We start from the raw sequence: 22971 nt of genomic DNA on the forward strand, positions 1-22971 counted from the left end.
TGATCCCATGGACTGTACCCTGCTAGACTCCTCTGTCCATGGGATTTTCCCAGGCAAGAATTCCAGATTGGGTTGCCATTTTCTACTCCAGAGGATCTTCCTGACCCAGAGATTGAACCCATGTCTCTTGTGCCTCCTGCATTGGCAGGTGGGTTCTTTACCAGCTGAGCTACCAGGGATTCATTTTAAATTATTAATCATTTTTTATCATTATTGAGCTATGTTTCCTTATAAACTTTGTTGGTTCTAATTAATGATAAATATTTACTTAATATACAGTTTTTCATTTCTGGTCTTTTCTTCAGGATAATCTCTTAATATTTTTTAAATGCTATCCCAGCCTTTTTTGAAGTCATTTTTTCTTCATGAAGATATCTTAGACTCATTTGGATATATTCAGGCCCAGTTTTTGAACTCATGGATGAAATGTATTTTGTTGAGTGGAAGAATGCAGACTCAGAAGACTATATATTATATTCTTCTAATTATATAGCATTTTAAAAAACCAAAACTAAGAAATAGAAGGCAGAAATGTTTGTCAGTGGTGGAGGAGGTGGTGGCTAACTTATGAAAGGATCCACAGCATTTTTAACATAATGGAACTGTTTTGAATGGTACTAGAGTGGTGGATACATGGTTTTATGCATTTATCAGAGCCCATAAAATTGCACATCACAAAGGATGAGTTGCAAAGTATGTAAATAAAAAATGCATCATAGTCCTGGCATCCTAAAATGTAATACAGACTGGGATAGATGAATCTAACTGAATAAAAACTTTATTACATAACCTTACTGCAGGGAATGGAGAGCAAAAAAGAACTTGATCTAATTAACAGTGAGAGACAATATTTAGACTGAAAACTGTAAAGTTAAAGAGAAATGTAACCATGATAAACACTGTATTCTTGTTGGTAATTGTGTGCCATACTGAGGTACAGTATAACAGTTCTGAATCTGCTTTATGTCTATACAGGTTAACCAAGTATATAAGCAGATAGTGGATTGTGAGGTCAAATTTCGTACTGTGGAACAGGGTAAATATAGAGAAACAAGAGAGAAACACTAGAATGAAATGGTACTGAAATGGAGAAGGAGACATCATTATGAACTTAGCTTTAGTTTAATATAGGTTCAGATGGATAGATACAGAAATAATAATAGATATGTGTGTGTACATAAGCTTATTGTTGTTGTTCAGTCACTCAGTTGTGACCGACTCTTTGCGACCCCATGGACTGCAGCAAGCCAGGCTTCCCTGTCCTTCACAATCTCCTGGAGCTTGCTCAAACTCATGTTACATGCATATACATCCTAGATAGTTTGGTAAGAGACTCTAGAAGCAATAATAATCCAATAGCTAAGAGCACACCCAGTACCTAGTTCTGTGGTTTTTAAATGTCATGGTGGCTTAGAGGTTAAAGCATCTGCCTGGAATGAGGGAGACCCGGGTTCGATCCCTGGGTCGGAAAGATCCCCTGGAGAAGGAAATGGCAACCCACTCCAGTACTCTTGCCTGGAGAATCCCATGCAGGGAGGAGCCTGGTAGGCTACAGTCCGTGGGGTCGCAAAGAGTTGGACATGACAGAGAGACTTCATTTTCACTTTCACTCAATGAAAAGAACAAGGGATCATTATAGAAATGGCTGATGGTAAGGCCAGATCAGGTAATGTACCCAACGAGGCTGGAGCACTTTTTAGTTTCAGAAAGCAAATAACTATTCAAAAAGCTAAGGGGGTGGATGTGTCAAAAGAATATAGAAGCCAAATTGAAAGAGCTACTGATGGTCAAAGCTGTAAAACTTTTAGCAATAAATTTCATAGTGTGATACTGGATTAAAACCAATGTATAAAACAAATAAAAATGAGTCCATACTGATACAAATGAATGATTGAACAAGTAAATCAATGGGGGAGAAGGGACAAATCCTCTTCATGGAAGAATTAAATAAAATGTAAGTAAATACTGCCCTCTCCAGGAGATGGAGCTGAAATCCATGATTATTCATGTTAAAATGCTTAGAAAATTTGATTAAAACGAAAGTTCCTTTATCTGAACAAGAATATATTCAAAAATCTACAAAGATTTTATTTAATTGTTCATATTAATTCTTTCTACTTGTGAATAGGAATGGGGCACAGGAATTCTCCCTAGGGCCACAAGCAAGGAAAAAATTAAATGAATGTACAATAGATAAGAAAGAAAAAACATTCCATTTTAAAATAAATTACATGTTGTGTACATGGACGCTCCAAAATAATTGGTTGAAAATTCTTAAAGGTTTATAGATTCAAGACCTGTACACAAAAAACCATATATTTACATACATTAGTGATAAAAATAGAATGTGAAGGCTTATATGATATCATTTATAATAACATCAAAATGTGCCCAATACAGAAAAATAAGTTTTATAAAAGACATTCAATATCTCCTCAGAACATTAGTTAATGCTACTGAGAGAAATTAAAGATAACTGAAATAACTAAAAGGCCATTATAGATGCATAAGAGTGAAAGTTATAAAGATAGGTCCTAAATCTATAAATTGAATGCAATAGCAATAAAAATTACTCAAAATCTTGAGAGTTTGGGGGAGGGCATATTGGGAGGGTGGAGGTGTGAATTCATAAGCTTGTTTGAGACTTACGGAGACATATACGGAAAATATCCAATGCAAGCTGACAATAAAGATGGAGGCATCTACTGGATACCAAGGATAATTTTAGTCATAATATAAAATAGCATATTAGTGCAAGGATAGATAAATAGAGCAATGGAATAAAATAGAAACTCAGAATCAAACGCAAACATAGTCTTTTGATGTGGAATGGTGATACCATTTCAGTGTAGTGGAGAAGATTTTCAGCAAACTGTTTATCTCTTCCTCCATGCTTTTCTCAATCAGGCTTTTATGTTTCTCTTAAATAATTTTATTTTTCCACGTTCTTGTCTAACACATAGTTATTTCAGGAACTCTGCTAAACACAGACGTAAGAGGCTTGACTTTTACATCTTCACAAAGAATTTTATATTCTCCTCCTTCCTTAAGTGTAAGCGTTCTGAAGATGCTGGCCTTGTTCTTGTGTACTTATCAGATCCAGAAATCTGGTGCAAACAAACACAAGTACAATTTGCTTAGTGTTGATTGCAAAACTGGATATATTGAGGACAAGCTTCCCAAATGTATCATCACTCCCTGTGAACAAATTAACTTCTGTTATGTTTAACAGCTTACTTAGCATTAATTTTTGCCTAATAATCGTGAAGGTATTTAATGTTATGAATGTGCATATTTAGACCTCTTGTCCAGGTTATGTTTTTAAGAGCCTTCATTAATTTGTTTCCTAATTATTCTGTGAGACGTGTTTTACTTTCTTCTTTTACCTCTTAATTAGAAGGCAAACACGTGTGAGAAGAGTTTGCCTATGTTTCTAGCTTTTGCAGTATGTCGAGGCCAGCTCGACAAGCAGGGTTTCTGAAAGCGTGATACGGTGAGAAAATGAGAAATGAGACACAAGAATTCGGAGAAAAGGGAGACTAAGAGGACCAACGCTGCTCCAAGGTGAAGGTGCTGAAACTGAATCCAAGCCAGCTTTATTATACTTTCAGCTGTGAATGAAAGAATACGCGGGGAGTTAAACTATCACTCATGTGGCCTTCAGGGCCAAAGAACAAAATGGTCATTAACCACTGAGTAATTAGGAAACAGTAATCAATAACAAATCAGTAACTAAAACTAATATTCTCATCTATAGATTTTCCACCAGATACGTAAAACATGTGACTCTGAGACGCCAGTTGAGAAACAGTCTGGAGTTGGTTTTCCGACCCGAGGATTATACCTTGTTTTCAAGATTATAAACTGTTCCCTCTGGACTTGTTTCAAGAGTCTCATGCCTTATAGCATCCAGTTTATCAATAATTATAAATTTATTTTGCAGCCCTTGCCAGGGCCTGCTTTTCTTTTATTCTTCCTGTTTCCTATGGCAGTATAATGGTTTCTCTACTTATTGTATTCTAGATTTTATAAATTGAGTCCTGAGAATTTGGTCTTTAATATTATTCCATTTTAAATTATCATTGTTTTGCTTATAGCCCTTTCCTGTAAATACTCGACTGCTTCAGATTACTTTATGCTGTTTTCATTGCAGTTTGCTTAAGAACTTCCCCCAGATCTTCTCTTAGTTCCCTGATACTCTGAAACGATGAGGTTTCTGAAACATTGCAGTATGGTCTGGTATTTGAATCTGTCTTGTCACAGTTTTCATTTGAAGGAATTGAACTGTGAGTTCCTTTTTTTCAGTATGTAAATCTTCATTGCTTGTCTTCCATCTATTTTTCTGGTTGACTGTTTTCTCAGAGGCTTTCACTGAGAAGCTGCTGCTGCTACTGCTAAGTCACTCCAGTCGTGTCCAACTCTGCGCGACCCTATAGACGGCAGCCCACCAGGCTCCCCCATCCCTGGGATTCTCCAGGCAAGAATACTAGAGTGGGTTGCCATTTCCTTCTACAATGCATGAAAGTGAAAAGTGAAAGTGAAGTCACTCAGTCATGTCCGACTCTTCGCGACCCCATGGACTGCAGCCTACCAGGCTCCTCCATCCATGGGATTCTCTAGGCAAGAGTACTGGAGTGGGGTGCCATCGCCTGCCCCGCCACTGAGAAGCTGAAAATATGATATTGTAATGTATAAAGTTCAAACCTATTACCCACTGTGTTTACACAGAGCTAGTTAACTTTTTGGTTATAACAGATTCTGTGTCTCTTAGGAAGAAGAAAACATAGGTAGAGTGGTACACAGAGTCTCTGATAGTATCTGTTTGTGAGACCAAGTTTGAGGTTAACCTCAGGAGGTGGCTGAGCAAATCAGCCATCAGATCAGATCAGTCGCTCAGTCGTGTCCGACTCTTTGCCACCCCATGAATCCCAGCACGCCAGGCCTCCCTGTCCATCACCAAATCCCGGAGTTCACTCAGACTCACGTCCATTGAGTCAGTAATGCCATCCAGCCATCTCATCCTCTGTCTTCCCCCTTCTCCTCCTGCCCCCAATCCCTCCCAGCATCAGGGTCTTTTCCAAAGAGTCAACTCTTCGCATGAGGTGGCCAAAGTACTGGAGTTTCAGCTTTAGCATCCTTCCTTCCAAAGAAATCCCAGGGCTGATCTCCTTCAGAATGGACTGGTTGGATCTCCTTGCAGTCCAAGGGACTCGCAAGAGTCTTCTCAAACACCATAGTTCAAAAGCATCAATTCTTCGGCACTCAGCCTTCTTCACAGTCCAACTCTCACATCCATACATGACCACAGGAAAAACCATAGCCTTGACTAGACGAACCTTTGCTGGCAAAGTAATGTCTCTGCTTTTCAATATGCTGTCTAGGTTGGTCATAACTTTCCTTCTAAGGAGTAAGTGTCTTTTAATTTCATGGCTGCAGTCACCATCTGTAGTGATTTTGGAGCCCAGAAAAATAAAATCTGACACTGTTTCCACTGTTTCATCATCTATTTCCCATGAAGTGGTGGGACCTCATGCCATGATCTTCATTTTCTGAATGTTGAGCTTTAAGCCAACTTTTTCACTCTCCTCTTTCACTTTCATCAAGAGGCTTTTGAGTTCCTCTTCACTTTCTGCCATAAGGGTGGTGTCATCTGCATATCTGAGGTGATTGATATTTCTTCTGGCAGTCTTGATTCCAGCTTGCGTTTCTTCCAGTCCAGCGTTTCTCATGATGTACTCTGCATAGAAGTTAAATAAGCAGGGTGACAATATACAGCCTCGACGAACTCCTTTTCCTATTTGGAACCAGTCTGTTGTTCCATGTCCAGTTCTAACTGTTGCTTCCTGACCAGCAAACAAATTTCTCAAGAGGCAGATCAGATGGTCTGGTATTCCCATCTCTTGAAGAATTTTCCACAGTTTATTGTGATCCACACAGTCAAAGGCTTTGGCATAGTCAATAAAGCAGAAATAGATGTTTTTCTGGAACTCTCTTGCTTTTTCTATGATCCAGTGGATGTTGGCAATTTGATCTCTGTTTCCTCTGCCTTTTCTAAAACCAGCTTGAACATCAGGAAGTTCACTGTTCACATATTGCTGAAGCCTTGCTTGGAGAATTTTGAGCATTACTTTAGTAGCGTGTGAGATGAGTGCAATCATGTGGTAGTTTGAGCATTCTTTGGCATTGCCTTTCTTTGGGATTGGAATGAAAACTGACCTTTTCCAGTCCTGTGGCCACTGCTGAGTTCTCCAAATTTGCTGGCATATTGAGTGCAGCACTTTCACAGCATCATCTTTCAGGTTTTGGAATAGCTCAACTGGAATTCCATCACCTGCACTAGCTTTGTTCATAGTGATGCTTTATATATATATACATATTTTTTATTTATTTTTTTAAATTTTATTTTATTTTTAAACTTTACAGTATTGTATTGGTTTGCCAAATATCAAAATGAATTCACCACAGGTATACATGTGTTCCCCATCCTGAACCCTCCTCCCTCCTCCCTCCTCATACCATCCCTCTGGGTCATCCCAGTGCATCAGCCCCAAATGCTTTTAAGACCCCCTTGACTTCACATTCCAGGATGTCTGGCTCTAGGTCAGTGATCACACTATCGAGATTATCTGGGCCGTGAAGATCTTTTTTGTACAGTTCTTCTGGGTATTTTTGCCATCTCTTCTTAATATCTTCTGCTTCTGTTAGGTCCATACCATTTCTGTCCTTTATCGAGCTCATCTTTGCATGAAATGTTCCTTGGGTATCTCTGATTTTCTTGAAGAGATCCCTAGTCTTTCCCATTCTGTTGTTTTCCTCTATTTCTTTGCATTGATCACTGAAGAAGGCTTTCTTATCTCTTCTTGCTATTCTTTGGAACTCTGCATTCAGATATTTATATCTTTCCTTTTCTCCTTTGCTTTTCGCTTCTCTTCTTTTCACAGGTATTTGTAAGGCCTCCTCAGACAGCCATTTTGCTTTTTTGCAAAAATCAGCCATAATTATACATAAATCACCTCCCTCTTGAACCTTTATCCTCTCCTCCAATCCACCCCTCTAGTTTACAATAGAAAGTTTTAAGAACAAAAACTTTGCATAATGTGCAACCCACAGAGTTATGAAAGGATACTATGATGAGGAAGTATGAGAAATTAAATGTAGCTATATCATGACACAGGAATAACCTGAAGAGTACATGGAGCCACATCATGAAAGAGTGTAAATGCCCAGAGTTGAAAGTGTAGATATGCTATAGTTAATGGGAAGTTTTCCAAGAGGAAAGAGATGTGATGGCATTTGTTATTTGAAGACAAATCAGGTAACACTGTACAAGACTTATTAATTTTGGAGATGTTTAAAATATTAAAATGTCAATGACTAAAGTGTATTCATTCAATATAAGTCTTGGTAAGGCAAACTTCTGTAAAGTGTATGGATTTGAGCCTTGTCTCATTTTATGAGAAGTGCTGTAGGATAAATGTATAGCTTAGTAAGCTTAGCTGCAAATTCTAACTCTAGAACGTGCCAGCTGTGAGACCTTAAGCAAATTACTTCACTTCTTATTTTTCATTCAAGTAAAAGGGTAATTGGAGAAGGAAATGGCGACCCACTCCAGTATTCCTGTCTGGAGAATTTCATGGACAGAGGAGCCTGGTGGGCTACAATCCATGGGATCACAAAGAGTCGGACACAGCTGAGCGACTAACACAAAATGGGTAATAACAGTAGTTTCACAAAGTTTTGCAAAAATTGTAGGAAATAGCACATGCTAAGCTTCTGAAGTAAAGTCAGTGACAAAAATAGATGCATAATAACTTATGCTTAAGCCTTTTAATTAAGGGCATTTCTAAAGATTAATTTCTAAGCAGTGTTTTAATTCTGCATATAATCAGCCAAAGTCATTGGCCTACTTTGCTTAACAAAGATTGATATTTTTCCCCATAAATACAATTTTAATGTCATATGTCTAGATTATTTCTGTTCCTCAAGTTCTCTTTACTATACAAATTTATATCTACTCTGGAAACAGCAGAGTGGAAGAAAACTTTAAATCACATTGAGAGAAACCTACTTCTACTTCTAGTTGGGACTCAAGATAGAAATTGGCCCTCATTGGCTTGATATAATACTCCCTGTGTATCATTATTTACCATGTCTGATAGCAGTAACTCACTCAATGTTCAATACCAAATGGGCCTCCATAAGATGTCACAATAAGGCAGCTGGAGATATAAGACTCTACCTCATGATTATGGCTGTGGAATGGATTTGAATGTTTATGTTGACATCTCAATGATCTTGTTGAATAGGGAAGCTGAAGTGGCAAAAAGAAATAAATCAGTTCTCAGGCTCCTGGCCTGTTAGTCTGGATGCATTTTTAGTATTTTGTAAATGAGAAATCATCTATCTCTTTATTTACTATTTTTGGTCACTTTCTCCTAGCAACTATTTGAACACATAATTTAGCATTTCTTAAAATTACCATTAAAAGATACACTTTTGTGTAATCATTATTGAGAAAGGTAGGATTTCCTGAAGACCAAGGAGAGATACACTCAGATGTCTCAATGGTAAAGAATCCACCTGTCAAGCCGGAGACACAGGAGATGTGAGTTTGATCCCTGGATCAGGAAGATATTCTGGAGAAGAAAATGGTAACCCACTCCAGTATTTTTGCCTGGAAAATCCCATTGACAGAGAAGCCTGGTGGGCTACAGTCCATAGAGTCACAAAAGTGTCAGACATGGCTTAAATGACTAAACACAACAAAGGAGGTATTAGGTCACATAATGCTAGTTAGGGGGAAAAAAAATTCTCTAAAGTTATCTAATAGAATGAACCATGATTTATTTCATTTTCCCTGTGATTCTTGCTCTCATAAAATGCCCAGTCTTGCTGAAGGCTCTTTTTTCCCTCCATATTCCTGCTAGATATATATAATCACTCTCTATTTGAATGTGTTCAACTCTACTCTTAGCTTCCATTTTCAGATTCACATATTAAATTCTGAAGGTATTCTAAATGAAATCTCCCTCTTCCTATGGTACATTTGATACGGTTTATTAAAATAGCACTATCTCAATAATGAGTCATCCCAAGAAGAATAATGGAAGCTTTTAAAATATTTTATTATATTTATAATATTATTTTTTTAGCCATGAGAGAGAAAATAGTTTAGAAAATAAATGCTAATATTCCAAGATATTATTCCACATAAATTAATCAACAAGTGTCTGATAGCATGAGGGTACTTAAAAATAAACAAGATCAAAAAAATGTTTCCTACTCTTTAGGATTAATGCTGTGTCATGCTCTGATTTTGGACTCTTTTGTTGACTATGATGGCCACTCCATTTCTTCTGAGGGATTCCTGCCCACAGTAGTAGATATAATGGTCATCTGAGTTAAATTCACCCATTCCAGACCATTTCAGTTCACTGATTCCTAGAATGTCAACATTCACTCTTGCCATCTCTTGTTTGACCACTTCCAATTTGCCTTGATTCATGGACCTGACATTCCAGGTTCCTATGCAATATTGCTCTTTACAGCATCGGATCTTGCTTCTATCACCAGTCACATCCACAGATGGGTATTCTTTTTGCTTTGGCTCCATCCCTTCATTCTTTCTGGAGTTATTTCTCCACTGATCTCCAGTAGCATATTGGGCACCTACTGACCTGGGGAATTTCTCTTTCAATATCCTATCATTTTGCCTTTTCATACTGTTCATGGGGTTCTTAAGGCAAGAATACTGAAGTGGTTTGCCATTCCCTTCTCCAGTGGACCATATTCTGACAGATCTCTCCACCATGACCCACCCATCTTGGGTTGCCCCACGGGCATGGCTTAGTTTCATTAAGTTAGACAAGGCTGTGGTCCTAGTGTGATTAGATTGACTAGTTTTCTGTGAGTATGGTCTCAGTGTGTTTGCCCTCTGATGCCCTCTTGCAACACCTACCATCTTACCTGGGTTTCTCTTACCTTGGGCGTGGGGTATCTCTTTACGGCTGCTCCAGCAAAGCACAGCCATTGCTCCTTACCTTGGATGAGGGGTATCTTTATTGACTATGCCAAAGCCTTTGACTGTGTGGATCACAATAAACTGGAAAATTCTGAAAGACATGGGAATACCAGAACACCTGATCTGCCTCTTGAGAAATTTGTATGAAGGTCAGGAAGCAACAGTTAGAACTGGACATGGAACAACAGACTGGTTCCAAATAGGAAAAGGAGTACATCAAGGCTGTATATTGTCACCCTGCTTATTTAACTTACATGCAGAGTACATCATGAGAAATGCTGGGCTGGATGAAGCACAAGCTGGAATCAAGATTGCCAGGAGAAATATCAATAACCTCAGATATGCAGATGACACCACCCTTATGGCAGAAAGTAAAGAGGAACTAAAAAGACTCTTGATGAAAGTGAAAGAGGAGAGTGAAAAAGTTGGCTTAAAGCTCAACATTCAGAAAGCAAAGATCATGGCATATGGTCCCATCACTTCATGGGAAATAGATGGGGAAACAGTGGCAGACTTTATTTTTCTGGGCTCCAAAATCACTACAGATGGAGACTGTAGCCATGAAATTAAAAGACACTTACTCCTTGGAAGGAAAGTTATGACCAACATAGAGAGCATATTCAAAGGCAGAGACATTACTTTGCCAACAAAGGTTCGTCTAGTCAAGGCTATGGTTTTTCCTGTGGTCATGTATGGATGTGAGAGTTGGACTGTGAAGAAGGCTGAGCGCCGAAGAATTGATGCTTTTGAACTGTGGTGTTGGAGAAGACTCTTGAGAGTCCCTTGGACTGCAAGGAGATCCAACCAGTCCATTCTGAAGGAGATCAGCCCTGGGATTTCTTTGGAAGGAAGGATGCTAAAGCTGAAACTCCAGTACTTTGGCCACCTGATGTGAAGAGTTGACTCATTGGAAAAGACTCTGATACTGGGAGGGATTGGGGGCAAGAGGAGAAGGGGACGACAGAGGATGAGATGGCTGGATGGCATTACTGACTTGATGGATCTGAGTCTGAGTGAACTCTGGGAGTTGGTGATGGACAGGGAGGCCTGGCATGCTGTGATTCATGGGGTTGAAAAGAGTCGGACATGACTGAGCGACTGATCTGATCTGATCTGATTTGTGCTCTTATTAGTCACTCAGTCGTGTCTGACTCTTTGTGACCCCATGGACTGTAGCCCACCAGGCTCCTCTGTCCATGAGGATTCTCTAGTCAAGAACACTGGAGTGGGCTGCATCCCTCCTCCAGAGGATCTTCCCAACCCAGGGATCAAACTGAGGTCTCCCTCATTATAGGCAAATTCTTTACCATCTGAACCATCAGGGAAACCTTTAGGTTCAGCATTGATTTCAAAAGACAACATATGCAATTTCCATCCTCTTTAAGGGAGAGCTGGTGATCAAGAGTTAGTTGCAGACTTTTGGATCGCAGCCATTCTGACTGGTGTGAAATGGTACCTCATAGTGGTTTTGATTTGCATTTCTCTGATAATGAGTGATGTTGAGCATCTTTTCATGTGTTTGTTAGCCATCTGTATGTCTTCTTTGGAGAAATGTCTATTTAGTTCTTTGGCCCATTTTTTGATTGGGTCGTTTATTTTTCTGGAGTTGAGCTGTAGGAGTTGCTTGTATATTTTTGAGATTAGTTGTTTGTCGGTTGCTTCATTTGCTATTATTTTCTCCCATTCTGAAGGCTGTCTTTTCACCTTGCTAATAGTTTCCTTTGATGTGCAGAAGCTTTTAAGGTTAATTAGGTCCCATTTGTTTATTTTTGCTTTTATTTCCAATATTCTGGGAGGTGGGTCATAAAGAATCCTTCTGTGATGTATGTCGGAGAGTGTTTTGCCTTTGTTCTCCTCTAGGAGTTTTATAGAAGGAAAAACATAAATACAGTATACTAATGCATATATATGGAATTTAGAAAGATGGTAACAATAACCCGGTGTACAAGACAGCAAAAGAGACACTGATGTATAGAACAGTCTTATGGACTCTGTGGGAGAGGGAGAGGGTGGGAAGATTTGGGAGAATGGCATTGAAACATGTAAAATATCATGTAAGAAACGAGTTGCCAGTCCAGGTTCGATGCACGATACTGGATGCTTGGGGCTAGTGCACTGGGACGACCCAGAGGGATGGTATGGGGAGGGAGGAGGGAGGAGGGTTCAGGATGGGGAACACATGTATACCTGTGGCAGATTCATTTTGATATTTGGCAAAACTAATACAATTATGTAAAGTTTAAAAATAAAATAAAATTAAAAAAAAAAAAATCCCATGGACAGAGAAGCCTGGCAGGCTACGGTCCCTGGGGTTTCAAAGAGTCAGACACGACGGAAGCAACTTAGCACACATGCGTGCATGTAAGAGCCCACCTTCCAGACTCGGGACTGAGAACATCTCCCTGTGAGAATTTCTAGACGCACAGTGAAGGTTCAGTACCATCAGTTGACTCTGAATGCATTCAAGGGCTATGACTTGTAAATAACATTTGTGTAAATTTAACCATACACTGTAAAAGCAGTGTACTAATAAAAGAATGCTTTTCTGAAAAAAAAAAAAAAAAGTTAGTTGCTTCCAAAGAAAAAATGGATGAAAGGGGAAGAGAAAAATAGTCACTTTATAGAGGGTAAACCTGGCAGACACTACCTTAACCATGTGATCAAGACTAACATCCTTGGGAACAAAGTACATTAATGTCATATACCTACTGACATGAGGTCAGAAGAAGGAAACTTTCTTTGTGGTATCCTTCTTGAAAATTCATCAGCACAGTCTAAGAATGAGAAAACATCAGAAAAAAAGTCAAATTGAGAGACATAAAAATATGACCAGTGTTCTTGAAAAGTATCAAAGTTATAAAAAATAAATATTGAGAAAATCTCACAGATTAGAAGAGACAAAAGAGACAATAACTAAAAGAATATTTCTTTTGTTGTTGTTATTGTTAGAGCCTGAAACCACAGGAAGAAAAATACTTAGGAGTGAAATCCAATAAAATTTTTAATTTAGTTGCCAATGTTGTGCCAATTTAAGTCTCTTAGTTTTAATAAAATATTATGGTCATATATTAGTAGAGAGGGAAGCTAGGTAAAATGTAAACAGGTACTAAAATCTGCATAAATTAAAAATCGCTTAACTACAATGTTGATAAGTTCTAATTTAAGTAAAGAGAAAGCTGCTCTTGAGAATACATATGAAAATTATCTAGAATAGAGGTGAGCAAAATATACTCTGCTAGTCAATTTCTGTCCTGGCCAATTTTAGGATGGTCTGAAAGCTAAGAACATTTTTAATATTTAAAAGAATTGCAAGCAATGTAAAACAACAACAAAAAATATGTGACAAAAGTCATACATGGTCTGCAAAACTAAAATATTTACTATTGGCCTTTTACAGCAAAATGTTGCTGTCCTGTTGATAGAATCCAGAGAGAACAATTGGAAGAAGAAACTTTTAAACCAAAAACTGTGAAGCAAGAAGGAATCAACCTAAGGAAGAAGAATATGAACAGGATGAAAGAGTAAAGTACTAAAATGCAAGGATGTTTCATGTCAAAGAAAGGCAAATGTGAAGGCAGATGAGATGATAGTCTTTTTGAAAACTAGGAGTGGAAATAATAGTCATGTGAATGGAATGCTTGATGGGCAGAAGACGCATGAGCACTGGTGAATTAAACGAAGACTAGAGCTTCAACACCCAGTGTGCCATGTGAGTGTATTTACAATTTAGTTAAAGTGACTGGGTAGCTATAAGCTGGTGAGTGACGTGACCTGCTGTGTGTTTCTAAAACAGGTCATTCTGGCTTAACTGTGGAAAAGAGAATTTAAGAGGAATAAGACTGGAGACCAACAGACCATTTAGCCATTTGGAGTGCCAGTGAAAAAATGATGCCTGCTATATCAGTAAATAAAGGATGTTACAGTCATCAAGTCATCACATTACAACCCCCTCAGTGATGTGCCCTCAGAGAACCCAGGACAGAAATAGGATGCCTGCCATCAAGTAGTCAACCTCTGCAGCAACTCCCAGTGGTGTATCCTGAAGAGACTCAAGATGTGAAAACACAGGGTAGTGGCCCCGGATAGCTAAGGTCATATCAAAATAATGATTTCAGTGAGCCCAGACTTTTGCATCTTCCTATACATATAAAAGTGCTAAATTCTTTAACTTGAGATATCTGATTTTCTTTAAATAACAGTAATCTTCTGATGCTCTGACTTACTAGTCTTTGTTGCAAAAATCCCTTTGTGTCCTGGCTTCTCCCTTAGCTTTTCTGAACAGTCTGTCAAGGGTGAGAGATTCCATCCTGGGCTTAAGTCTTCAGTTTTGTGTACCAAATTAAGCATAATTCTCCGCTTTTAAATTGTGCATTTTTTTTCAGTTGAAATTAGTATTCCATTAACAAATCATGTTGGCTATTCTGAAATAATGAGCATAAGGTGAAGAGAATTGAAGAAATTTGAGTTTGATTTATGAAGTAGAATTGTGAATATCGGGTGTAGAGAGAGCAAGAGAAAGATTACAAAAATTACAGCACTTGCTGGTGAGACTCACTGTAACAGGGAAAGGTTAATTCTGATTCCATACTGAATATGCTTCTGTGATGTTAACTCTTGTTTTTCCACCTTCGTTATATTAGGCATGCATAATGGCCTGTCTCAGGGAACCCTGACCCCCTCTGCCTGACCCTTAAATTAAAGTGCCTTTGTTTAGCTCACAAGGAGATATTCCATTTCACACCACCTGTGAAATATCTGTAAGGAAATTAAACTAACACAGCCACCACCACCACCACCCTATATGTGCCATTCTAGGAGATATCTGCAAGAATAAAATGGCTTTTATGCTATTACCTCACCTTCCCCATCTCGGATCCAGAAAAGAACCTGATATCCAGGCCCCAGTAAGAACAGTCTTTTTGAGACATTAGTCTGCCATCTTCTCAGTCATCTGGCTTTCAAAATAAAGTCTTGTTTCTTGCTTCAACATTTTGTCTCTCAGATTTATTGGTCAGCCTATGGTGCAGTGAGCAGAGTGAGGTTGAGCTTGGTAACAAGAGAAATATCACAGAAATTACAGCAAATTTTGTTGAGACCCACCAATATTGTGAACAGATATGGATAAGCAGGTTTTGGAGGAAGAAGTCTGACATGACTCTGGAGCATCCAGTACTGATAACACTCTGCATCCCAAGGTTTATATTTTTAGTTATATGGATATTAAAGCTTCAATTGTAAAGCTAGCTAATTGTAACAAAAATTATCAATTTATAAAACCTAAGGATGTCTTGCAATATGTGAACCGTGAACTTCCAGATATTCAAGCTGGTTTTAGAAAAGGCAGAGGAACCAGAGATCAAATTGCCAACATCTGCTGGATCATCGAAAAAGCAAGAGAGTTCCAGAAAAACATCTATTTCTGCTTTATTGACTATGCCAAAGCCTTTGACAGTGTGAATCACAATAAATGGTGGAAAGTACTGAAAGAGATGGGAATACCAGACCACCTGACCTGCCTCTGGAGAAACCTATATGCAGGTCAGGAAGTAAGAGTTAGAACTGGATATGGAACAACAGACTGGTTCCTAATAGGAAAAGGAGTACGTCAAGGCTGTATATTGTCACGCTGCTTATTTAACTTACATGCAGATTACATCATGAGAAACGCTGGGCTGGATGAAGCACAAGCTGGAATCAAGATTGCCAGGAGAAATATCAATAAGCTCAGATATGCAGATGACACCACCCTTATGGCAGAAAGTAAAGAGAAACAAAAAGCCTCTTGATGAAAGTGAAAGAGGAGAGTGAAAAAGTTGGCTTAAAGCTCAACATTCAGAAAGCAAAGATCATGGCATCTGGTCCCATCACTTCATGGGAAATAGATGGGGAAACAGTGGCAGACTTTATTTTTTGGGTCTCCAAAATCACTGCAGATGGTGACTGCAGCCATGAAATTAAAAGACGCTTACTCTTTGGAAGGAAAGTTATGACCAACCTAGATAGCATATTGAAAAGCAGAGACATTACTTTGCCAACAAAGGTCTGCCTAGTCAAGGCTATGGTTTTTCTGGTGGTCATGTATGGATGTGAGAGTTGGACTGTGAAGAAGGCTGAGCACTGAAAAATTGATGCTTTTGAACTGTGGTGTTGGAGAAGACTCTTGAGAGTCCCTTGGACTGCAAGGAGATCCAACCAGTCCATTCTGAAGGAGATCAGCCCTGGGATTTCTTTGGAAGGAATGATGCTCAAGCTGAAACTCCAGTACTTTGGCCACCTCATGCAAAGAGTTGCCTCATTGGAAAAGACTCTGATGCTGGGAGGGATTGGGGGCAGGAGGAAAAGGGGACAACAAAGGATCAGATGGCTGGATGGCATCACCAACTCGATGGATGTGAGTTTGAGTGAACTCCGGCAGTTGGTGATAGACAGGGAGGCCTGGCGTGCTGTGATTCATGGGGTCGCAAAGAGTTGGACACGACTGAGAGACTGAACTGAACTGACTGAACTGAAGGATGTCTTGTAACTTTAAAGAATACTTACTGCTAAGTCACTTCAGTCGTGTCCGACTCTGTGCGATCCCATAGACAGCAGCCCACCAGGCTCCCCTGTCCCTGGGATTCTCCAGGCAAGAACACTGTAGTGAGTTTCCATTTCCTTCTCCAATGCAGAAGTGAAAGTGAAGTTGCTCAGTCGTGTCCGACTCTTAGAGACCCCATGAACTACAGCCTACCAGGCTCCTCTGTCCATGGGATTTTCCAGGCAAGAGTACTGGAGTGGAGTGCCATTGCCTTCTCCCAAAGAATACCTTGTCAGTCTCTAATTATAGCCTGAATGTATTCTATAGACTTTTCTGCAAGAATGTCATCATCTTGGTCTGAAATAACTCCTCAAGTGAACAATGCTCCCTGAAGACATTGACCTGAAAATGAAAGTGCGACATGGTGGAAAATCTAATAAGCAAAGATTTTTAATTGTTCTATTGTTGTAAAACTCTGCAGCAGGAAAGAATTATTGAGAGTAGACTTCCTGCTGGCTTTCCCTCTATGCTAACCCTGAAATCTGACTCCTTCAAGTAAGTAGTGGCAGCTGCTGTAGGAGGCACACTACTGGGTTTATGGTTTTGGTTTTCCCTGCTTCGATGTGATATTTTAGATATAGGTAATGACTATTGCCCAGGGTAGCTATTCCATGGTCTTCATTTGTTACTCTAGGCAACTGTTCCCTCCAAGCTGAAACTACTAGTCAAGAATTTATTGGAAAGTGTAAAAGAACTGTCAGTAAAGTTTAACTTCACACTTTTTTTAGTTATGCTGTTCATATATTCTTATACACAAGAAAACTCAAGATATATATTGCATTGTAAGAAGTGTTAAAAAGTATTAGTTCGAAAGAGTTTCCTACAGCTCCAACTAGACTATTAATAAACATATGTAGTTTTTTAAAATTTCTTTTGTTTTAGATTACTTTTCTAAACTATTGAGTGAAAAGCATGGTTTATTTAACTCAACTACTCAACTATGAAAAGCTTCACTCTTTGACATTAAAAATAATAAACAAATTGCTAACACTCACTTGGTGACTTTTATCCAGAACATCAAAGTCTAATGATATAAAGACTCAATAGACAGGAAAAGAAAAAAAACAAAAAGGTGAGAATGAGCCTTTCAACCTCAAACTTTAAAAAGGAAAGCTCCATTGTGTTTGTACTAGTTTGAGAACCAATACAATATTGTAGAGTGGTTAACCTCCAATTAAAATAAATAAATTTATATTAAAGTTATAAAAAATAAAAAGGAAAGCTACCATTAAAATATTTTTGATGGAAATTCATTCATATGAAATACTGTTTTTAAAATGTCTTTTACTAGAGATAAATAGAAATGGTTAATGTGCAATGTTAAATAATTTGCCTTGATAATTCGATTTATAAAGACTGCTCTGCAGTTGTCCTGGACTTTCACACTTCAAAACAGATTATATGTGTGTGTGTGCATGTCATTATCAACAACAACAATGATAAGATAATGGTTTGTCCAAATGCCTAGGGAATCCAGGTAGGCAGAAGACTGGATTATCTGGGGAGTCAAAAATGATTATAAAACATCAAGCGTTATTATAGAAAATCTTCATATAATAATGCCTAATGCCATGGGATCAGATTAATGGCTCCACTGCAGTGAAATTCCTTACTGAACTAAGATCCTGCTAGTTTGTGGTGCCATCATTCTGAACACTAATTAATATTAACACACAGCTGGATATGTACCCAGTAGAGTTCTATGGTATTATTCTTAGTAAGTCAAGAATCTCTCAGACCAAATCCCCCAATTTGGATTAGTTTCAATTCATTTATGATATTTATCAAACACATTGTTGTTGCTGTTGGTTAGTTGCTAAGTATTATCTAACTCTTTGTGACCCCATGGGCTGTAGCCTGCTAGGATCCTGTCCATGGGATTTCCCAGCCAAGAATACTGGAGCAAGTAGCCATTTCCTTCTCCAGGGGATCTTCCCAACCCAGGTATCAAACTTGCAGCTCCTGCACTGCACATGGATTATTTATCATTGAACCATGAGGGAAGCCTTATCAAACATGTAGAATTTTCTAAAAGTTCCACCACTGACAGAATAAAAAGTAGTTCAAAGAATTTCATTGATCCAGATAATTTCTAATAATATTGTTTTGTTTAAATAAAAATTTCTGATATATTTAATCACTTGAAACCATAAGAGGAAAATAAATTATCAAAAAGAATGATGTATTTTATGCCATAGGTGTAACTGGACTGTTTTGGAGTATTGGTTATAAAGGAAAGAAGTGCTAAGCATAGCTTGAGAGTTCTCATAAACTTCTCTGGAAAAAGACTTTTTATGTATAAAGTATAACCTTGATCTTATGACCAGAAACTTTAGACAAGAATATAATTCAAAATGAATTGACACCTCAAAATTAAAATTCTAATCACATAACCATGAATAACATAAAAGAGAAAATTAAATGATAATTAACTAAAATGTGTCATGTGTACTTAGTCACTCAGTCGTGTCCGACTCTTTATGACCCCATGGACTGTAGCCCACCAAGTTCCTCTCTCCATGCAGATTCTCCAGGCAAGAATACTGGAGTGGGTTTCCATGCCCATCTCAAAATGCATCATAAGCAAGCCCAAAGACCTTTTGCAAGATGTTATATGTTCTTCCTTCTTCCTTTCCATACATCCTTCCTTCTTTTCTCCCTTTTTATTTTTTTTAATAATTTTTTGTATAATTGTAAGAGATTAGAAGAGGCACACATAATCAAGGCAGAATACAAGAGTGTGACAAAAATTTAGAAAAATCATATCAGGAAGATCTGAGTTCAAAATGAGCTGTGACTTGTGAACATGTTTAATATAAGATAAGTGAGACTTCAGGGAATGTTTGCAGAGAAAGGCAAATGAGCAAGAGAGGTCAAACTGTTTGAGGCAGGTGATATTATTTCAAAGAAGTAAAAAAAGAGTCTTTACTATAATTTTTCTTCTATTTCCATCATTAAGTAGAAGCTCTTCAAACTTAAGAGTGGGATAAATGTAGAAAAGAAAGAATTGATCCTTAAATCTGGTATTCCACAGTTTAATGCCTATAGACACCAGAGAGATAACAAATTAGAGAGACATGCAGAGTGTTAAAAAATGAGAATAATATGGTACTGTAAAGAACTGGAAAGCTCATCTTTATCTAAAAGGATTCATGCTCCATTGTAAAAAATAAAAATATATTCTACTTGAAAAATGCTGCCCAACAATTCTTCCTTTTCTGCTGTCCTTTATATCAAATATCTTAGAAATTCTTTTCCGGACTTCCAATTCTAGTATTCCTGCTGGAGAAATCCCATGGACAGAGGAGCCTGGTGGGCATAGTTCCTGGGGTCACAAAGAGTCAGATATAACTGAGCACACACCCATATGTGCCCTAGAATAGATCTGTAATTTGCATTTATCTTCTCTGTGTAGCCATTGATACCTCTTGATAAATATTAACTTGGAAAAACACATGAAAAGTGATGCTTAATTAAACAAATGATATGAAGTAATAGAATAAAGATGTTGGAAAAAGAGACAAATGTTTATTTGTCTGACATTGAGACCACTGTGGAAAGAAGGAACAGATCAATAAATGCTGTGGGAGTAATCACACAAAAGGGTTGAACTCTTACCTCACACCATTTAGACAGTTCAATTATAGGTGAATTAAATATTAGCTAAGACAAGGAACCATGAAACTTTCAGAATAAAACATGCAATGATATATTGAAAGCTTCTGGAAAGAAAAGGATTCCTTGACACAAAGTAAATTATCTCCCCTTCCTCCCCAGCCTGGTCTAGTCCATGCCCCTCCCCACTGGCTCCCTGAGTCCCAGGTGGGTCTGGATTTTGGTAGCTGGGTGCTGATGGCTGGACAGATAGATGCAGGCAAGGATGGATGGAGGTATACACTGAGGGCCAACGGCATCCACTATCAAGGGCACTGCTTAAGGTTGACCCCAACAGATGGAGGGATACACAGAGGGCCAAGTGCATCTACTTTAAAAGGCATTGCTCAAGGTCCACCCTGGTGGGCTGAGGCCAAGCTCAGTATTTGCAATTGACTGCTACCTTAAAATACAGGTCCTAAAAATGCAAGACTGTTTGGATTTAGAAGATGACCTATATAAATGATAAAAATTAAGAAAAACATTTTTTTCTGTATTGTCCACCTGGAATATGGTGGACATATGCTTCTGTTAGCTTAGGCAGTAAAGAATCTGCCTGGAATGCAGGAGATCTGGGTTCAGTTGCTAGATTGGGAAGATCCCCTGGAGAAGGGAATGGCAAACCACTCCAGTATTCTCTCTGGGAGAATATCATGGACAGAGTATGGGATTGCAAAAAGTCAGACACAGCTGAGTAACTAACACACACACATGCTTCTGGAATAATATTCACCATGGTTTTGGACAACCTTCCAAATTTAAAAGACATTCTATAAATAAGGCTGAGTATGTAAAAATCGATGCTTTTGAACTGTGGTTCTGGAGAAAACTCTTGAAAGTCCCTTGGACAGCAAGGATATCAAACCAGACCATCCTAAAGGAAATCAACCCTGAATATTCATTGGAAGGACTCATGCTGAAGCTGAAGCTCCAATATTTGGCACCCAATGTGAAAGACTGACTGACTGGAAAAGACCCTGGTGTTGGGGAAGACTGAATGCAGGAGGAGAAGGTGACGACAGAGGGTGAGATGGTTGAATGGCATCATTGACTCAATGGACATGAATTTAAGCAAACTCTAGAAGACAGTGAAGGACAGAGGAGCCTTGCATGCCACGGTCCATGGGGTCACAAAGAGTAGGACACCACTTAGCCACTGAAAAAGAGTAACAACGTATTTCCTTTTGCTCATTAACAGTGGACGACTCAGAGGTGGATTTTTTGGCCTTCAAAGGAAACAGAGATGATAAAGACTTCAAATGGAACTTGGATATAATATTGGAGAATACACTCAATTTATTACACATGGAATCCAGCAAGCTAAAGGTATGGAAAGGTAGAGCCATGGAACATCCTACATGTGGCATTCAACATCTTCTGGGAAGCAGCGGAGAGGCTATGGATCCTGATGCAGAGCAACAACCAGTGTCTTTAGGATCTGGGAATTCTCTTCATTCAGATGGAAGGGAAACCTGGCTTTGTCTCAGAACCAAAGCCAAGATGTGAGAAATAAAGGATCCATGGGAGCGGAAATTAAATTACGATGAAGATGGAATTTCCCATGAAAGGTGCTCCATGATAATAAGGATGACCAACACTGCAACTGTTATGCTATCCCAGGGTAGAAACGTGCCGTATTCCATGATGGCATCAAGCCCCAATTCAAAATGCAGCCCAAGACTCCTTGTCGTGCTTCTAGTCAGACACAACTGATCCACTCTTCTCTGGGCTCCATATACGGCAGTGAAGTCATCGCTGAGGATCTTTAGTTCCTCTGCACCACCCAATACAGCCTGTCCCAGTGAAGAGACAAATAAACCCAGCTAATTTTTCCCCAGCGGCAGCAGCAGCAATAGATGCAAGCAAGAACCATACAGCAACATCAGCAGCAACAGCCACAGGGGATTCAACTCCAGTTTACTGCCCCAAATCAAGTTCCTCTTCCTCTAGGCTGGAACAAGCTGCCTTCTGGAGTCATTCAGCTGCCTCCAGCCTAGAGTTCTCTGGCACAATGACTGCAAATCAAGGGTAGGAAATGTTCCCCCGCCTGGCCCAATGCGACAGCAAATCCAGGCAAGATCATCCTTAACTACCATACAGACAACTTCCTGCTCTCCTCCTCCATACACCTTTGGCAGCAGCAAGCTTCAGGAACCCAGAGAAGCTTTCCTCAGATGAACAACCCAGGCCATTTAACAGCTCCTCAGATGAACTTGCAAGGAGGGCCTTTTAAGTTCCCAACCCCCCGTACAGCCTCACCTCAACAACAAGTCTGCATCCTCCGCTCCCCCTTCCAATAGGGATATGACTTGTAAAATCTTCAACAGTTAACCAAACTCAGCAGCATATGGGAACAAGGACACCTCAAAATAATCTGCTTGGCCAAGGATTTCAGCAGTCCATCAGCTTTCCAGGTCAGAATCCCATGGTTCAACAAGGAAAGGTGTTAAATAAATGCCTTCATCCTAGAAAAAAAATAAATAAATAATCATGCAAGCATTAACAGAGTTCCAAAGAACAGTAAGGAGTGATAAGTAAGCCTTCCTCAGTGATCAATTCAAAGAAATAGAGGAAAACAATAGAATGGGAAAGACTCAAGATCTCTTAAAGTTAATTAGAGATACTAAGGGACCATTTCATGGGCACAATAAAGGACAGAAATGGTATGGACCTAACAGAAGCAGAAGATATTAAGAAGAGGTGGCAAGAATGCACAGAA

The 22971-nt window shown here is 38.9% G+C and overlaps 1 pseudogene; it reads left to right on the plus strand.

The window, feature by feature from the left end:
• LOC109565569 (nuclear receptor coactivator 6 pseudogene) overlaps nt 1-22740 on the plus strand; it is a 133766-nt pseudogene extending 111026 nt beyond the window's left edge.
• The last annotated feature ends 231 nt before the right edge of the window (nt 22741-22971 follow it).

The sequence above is a fragment of the Bos indicus genome, chromosome 11 (assembly GCF_029378745.1).
Source record: "Bos indicus isolate NIAB-ARS_2022 breed Sahiwal x Tharparkar chromosome 11, NIAB-ARS_B.indTharparkar_mat_pri_1.0, whole genome shotgun sequence".
Classification (NCBI taxonomy): Eukaryota; Metazoa; Chordata; class Mammalia; order Artiodactyla; family Bovidae; genus Bos; species Bos indicus.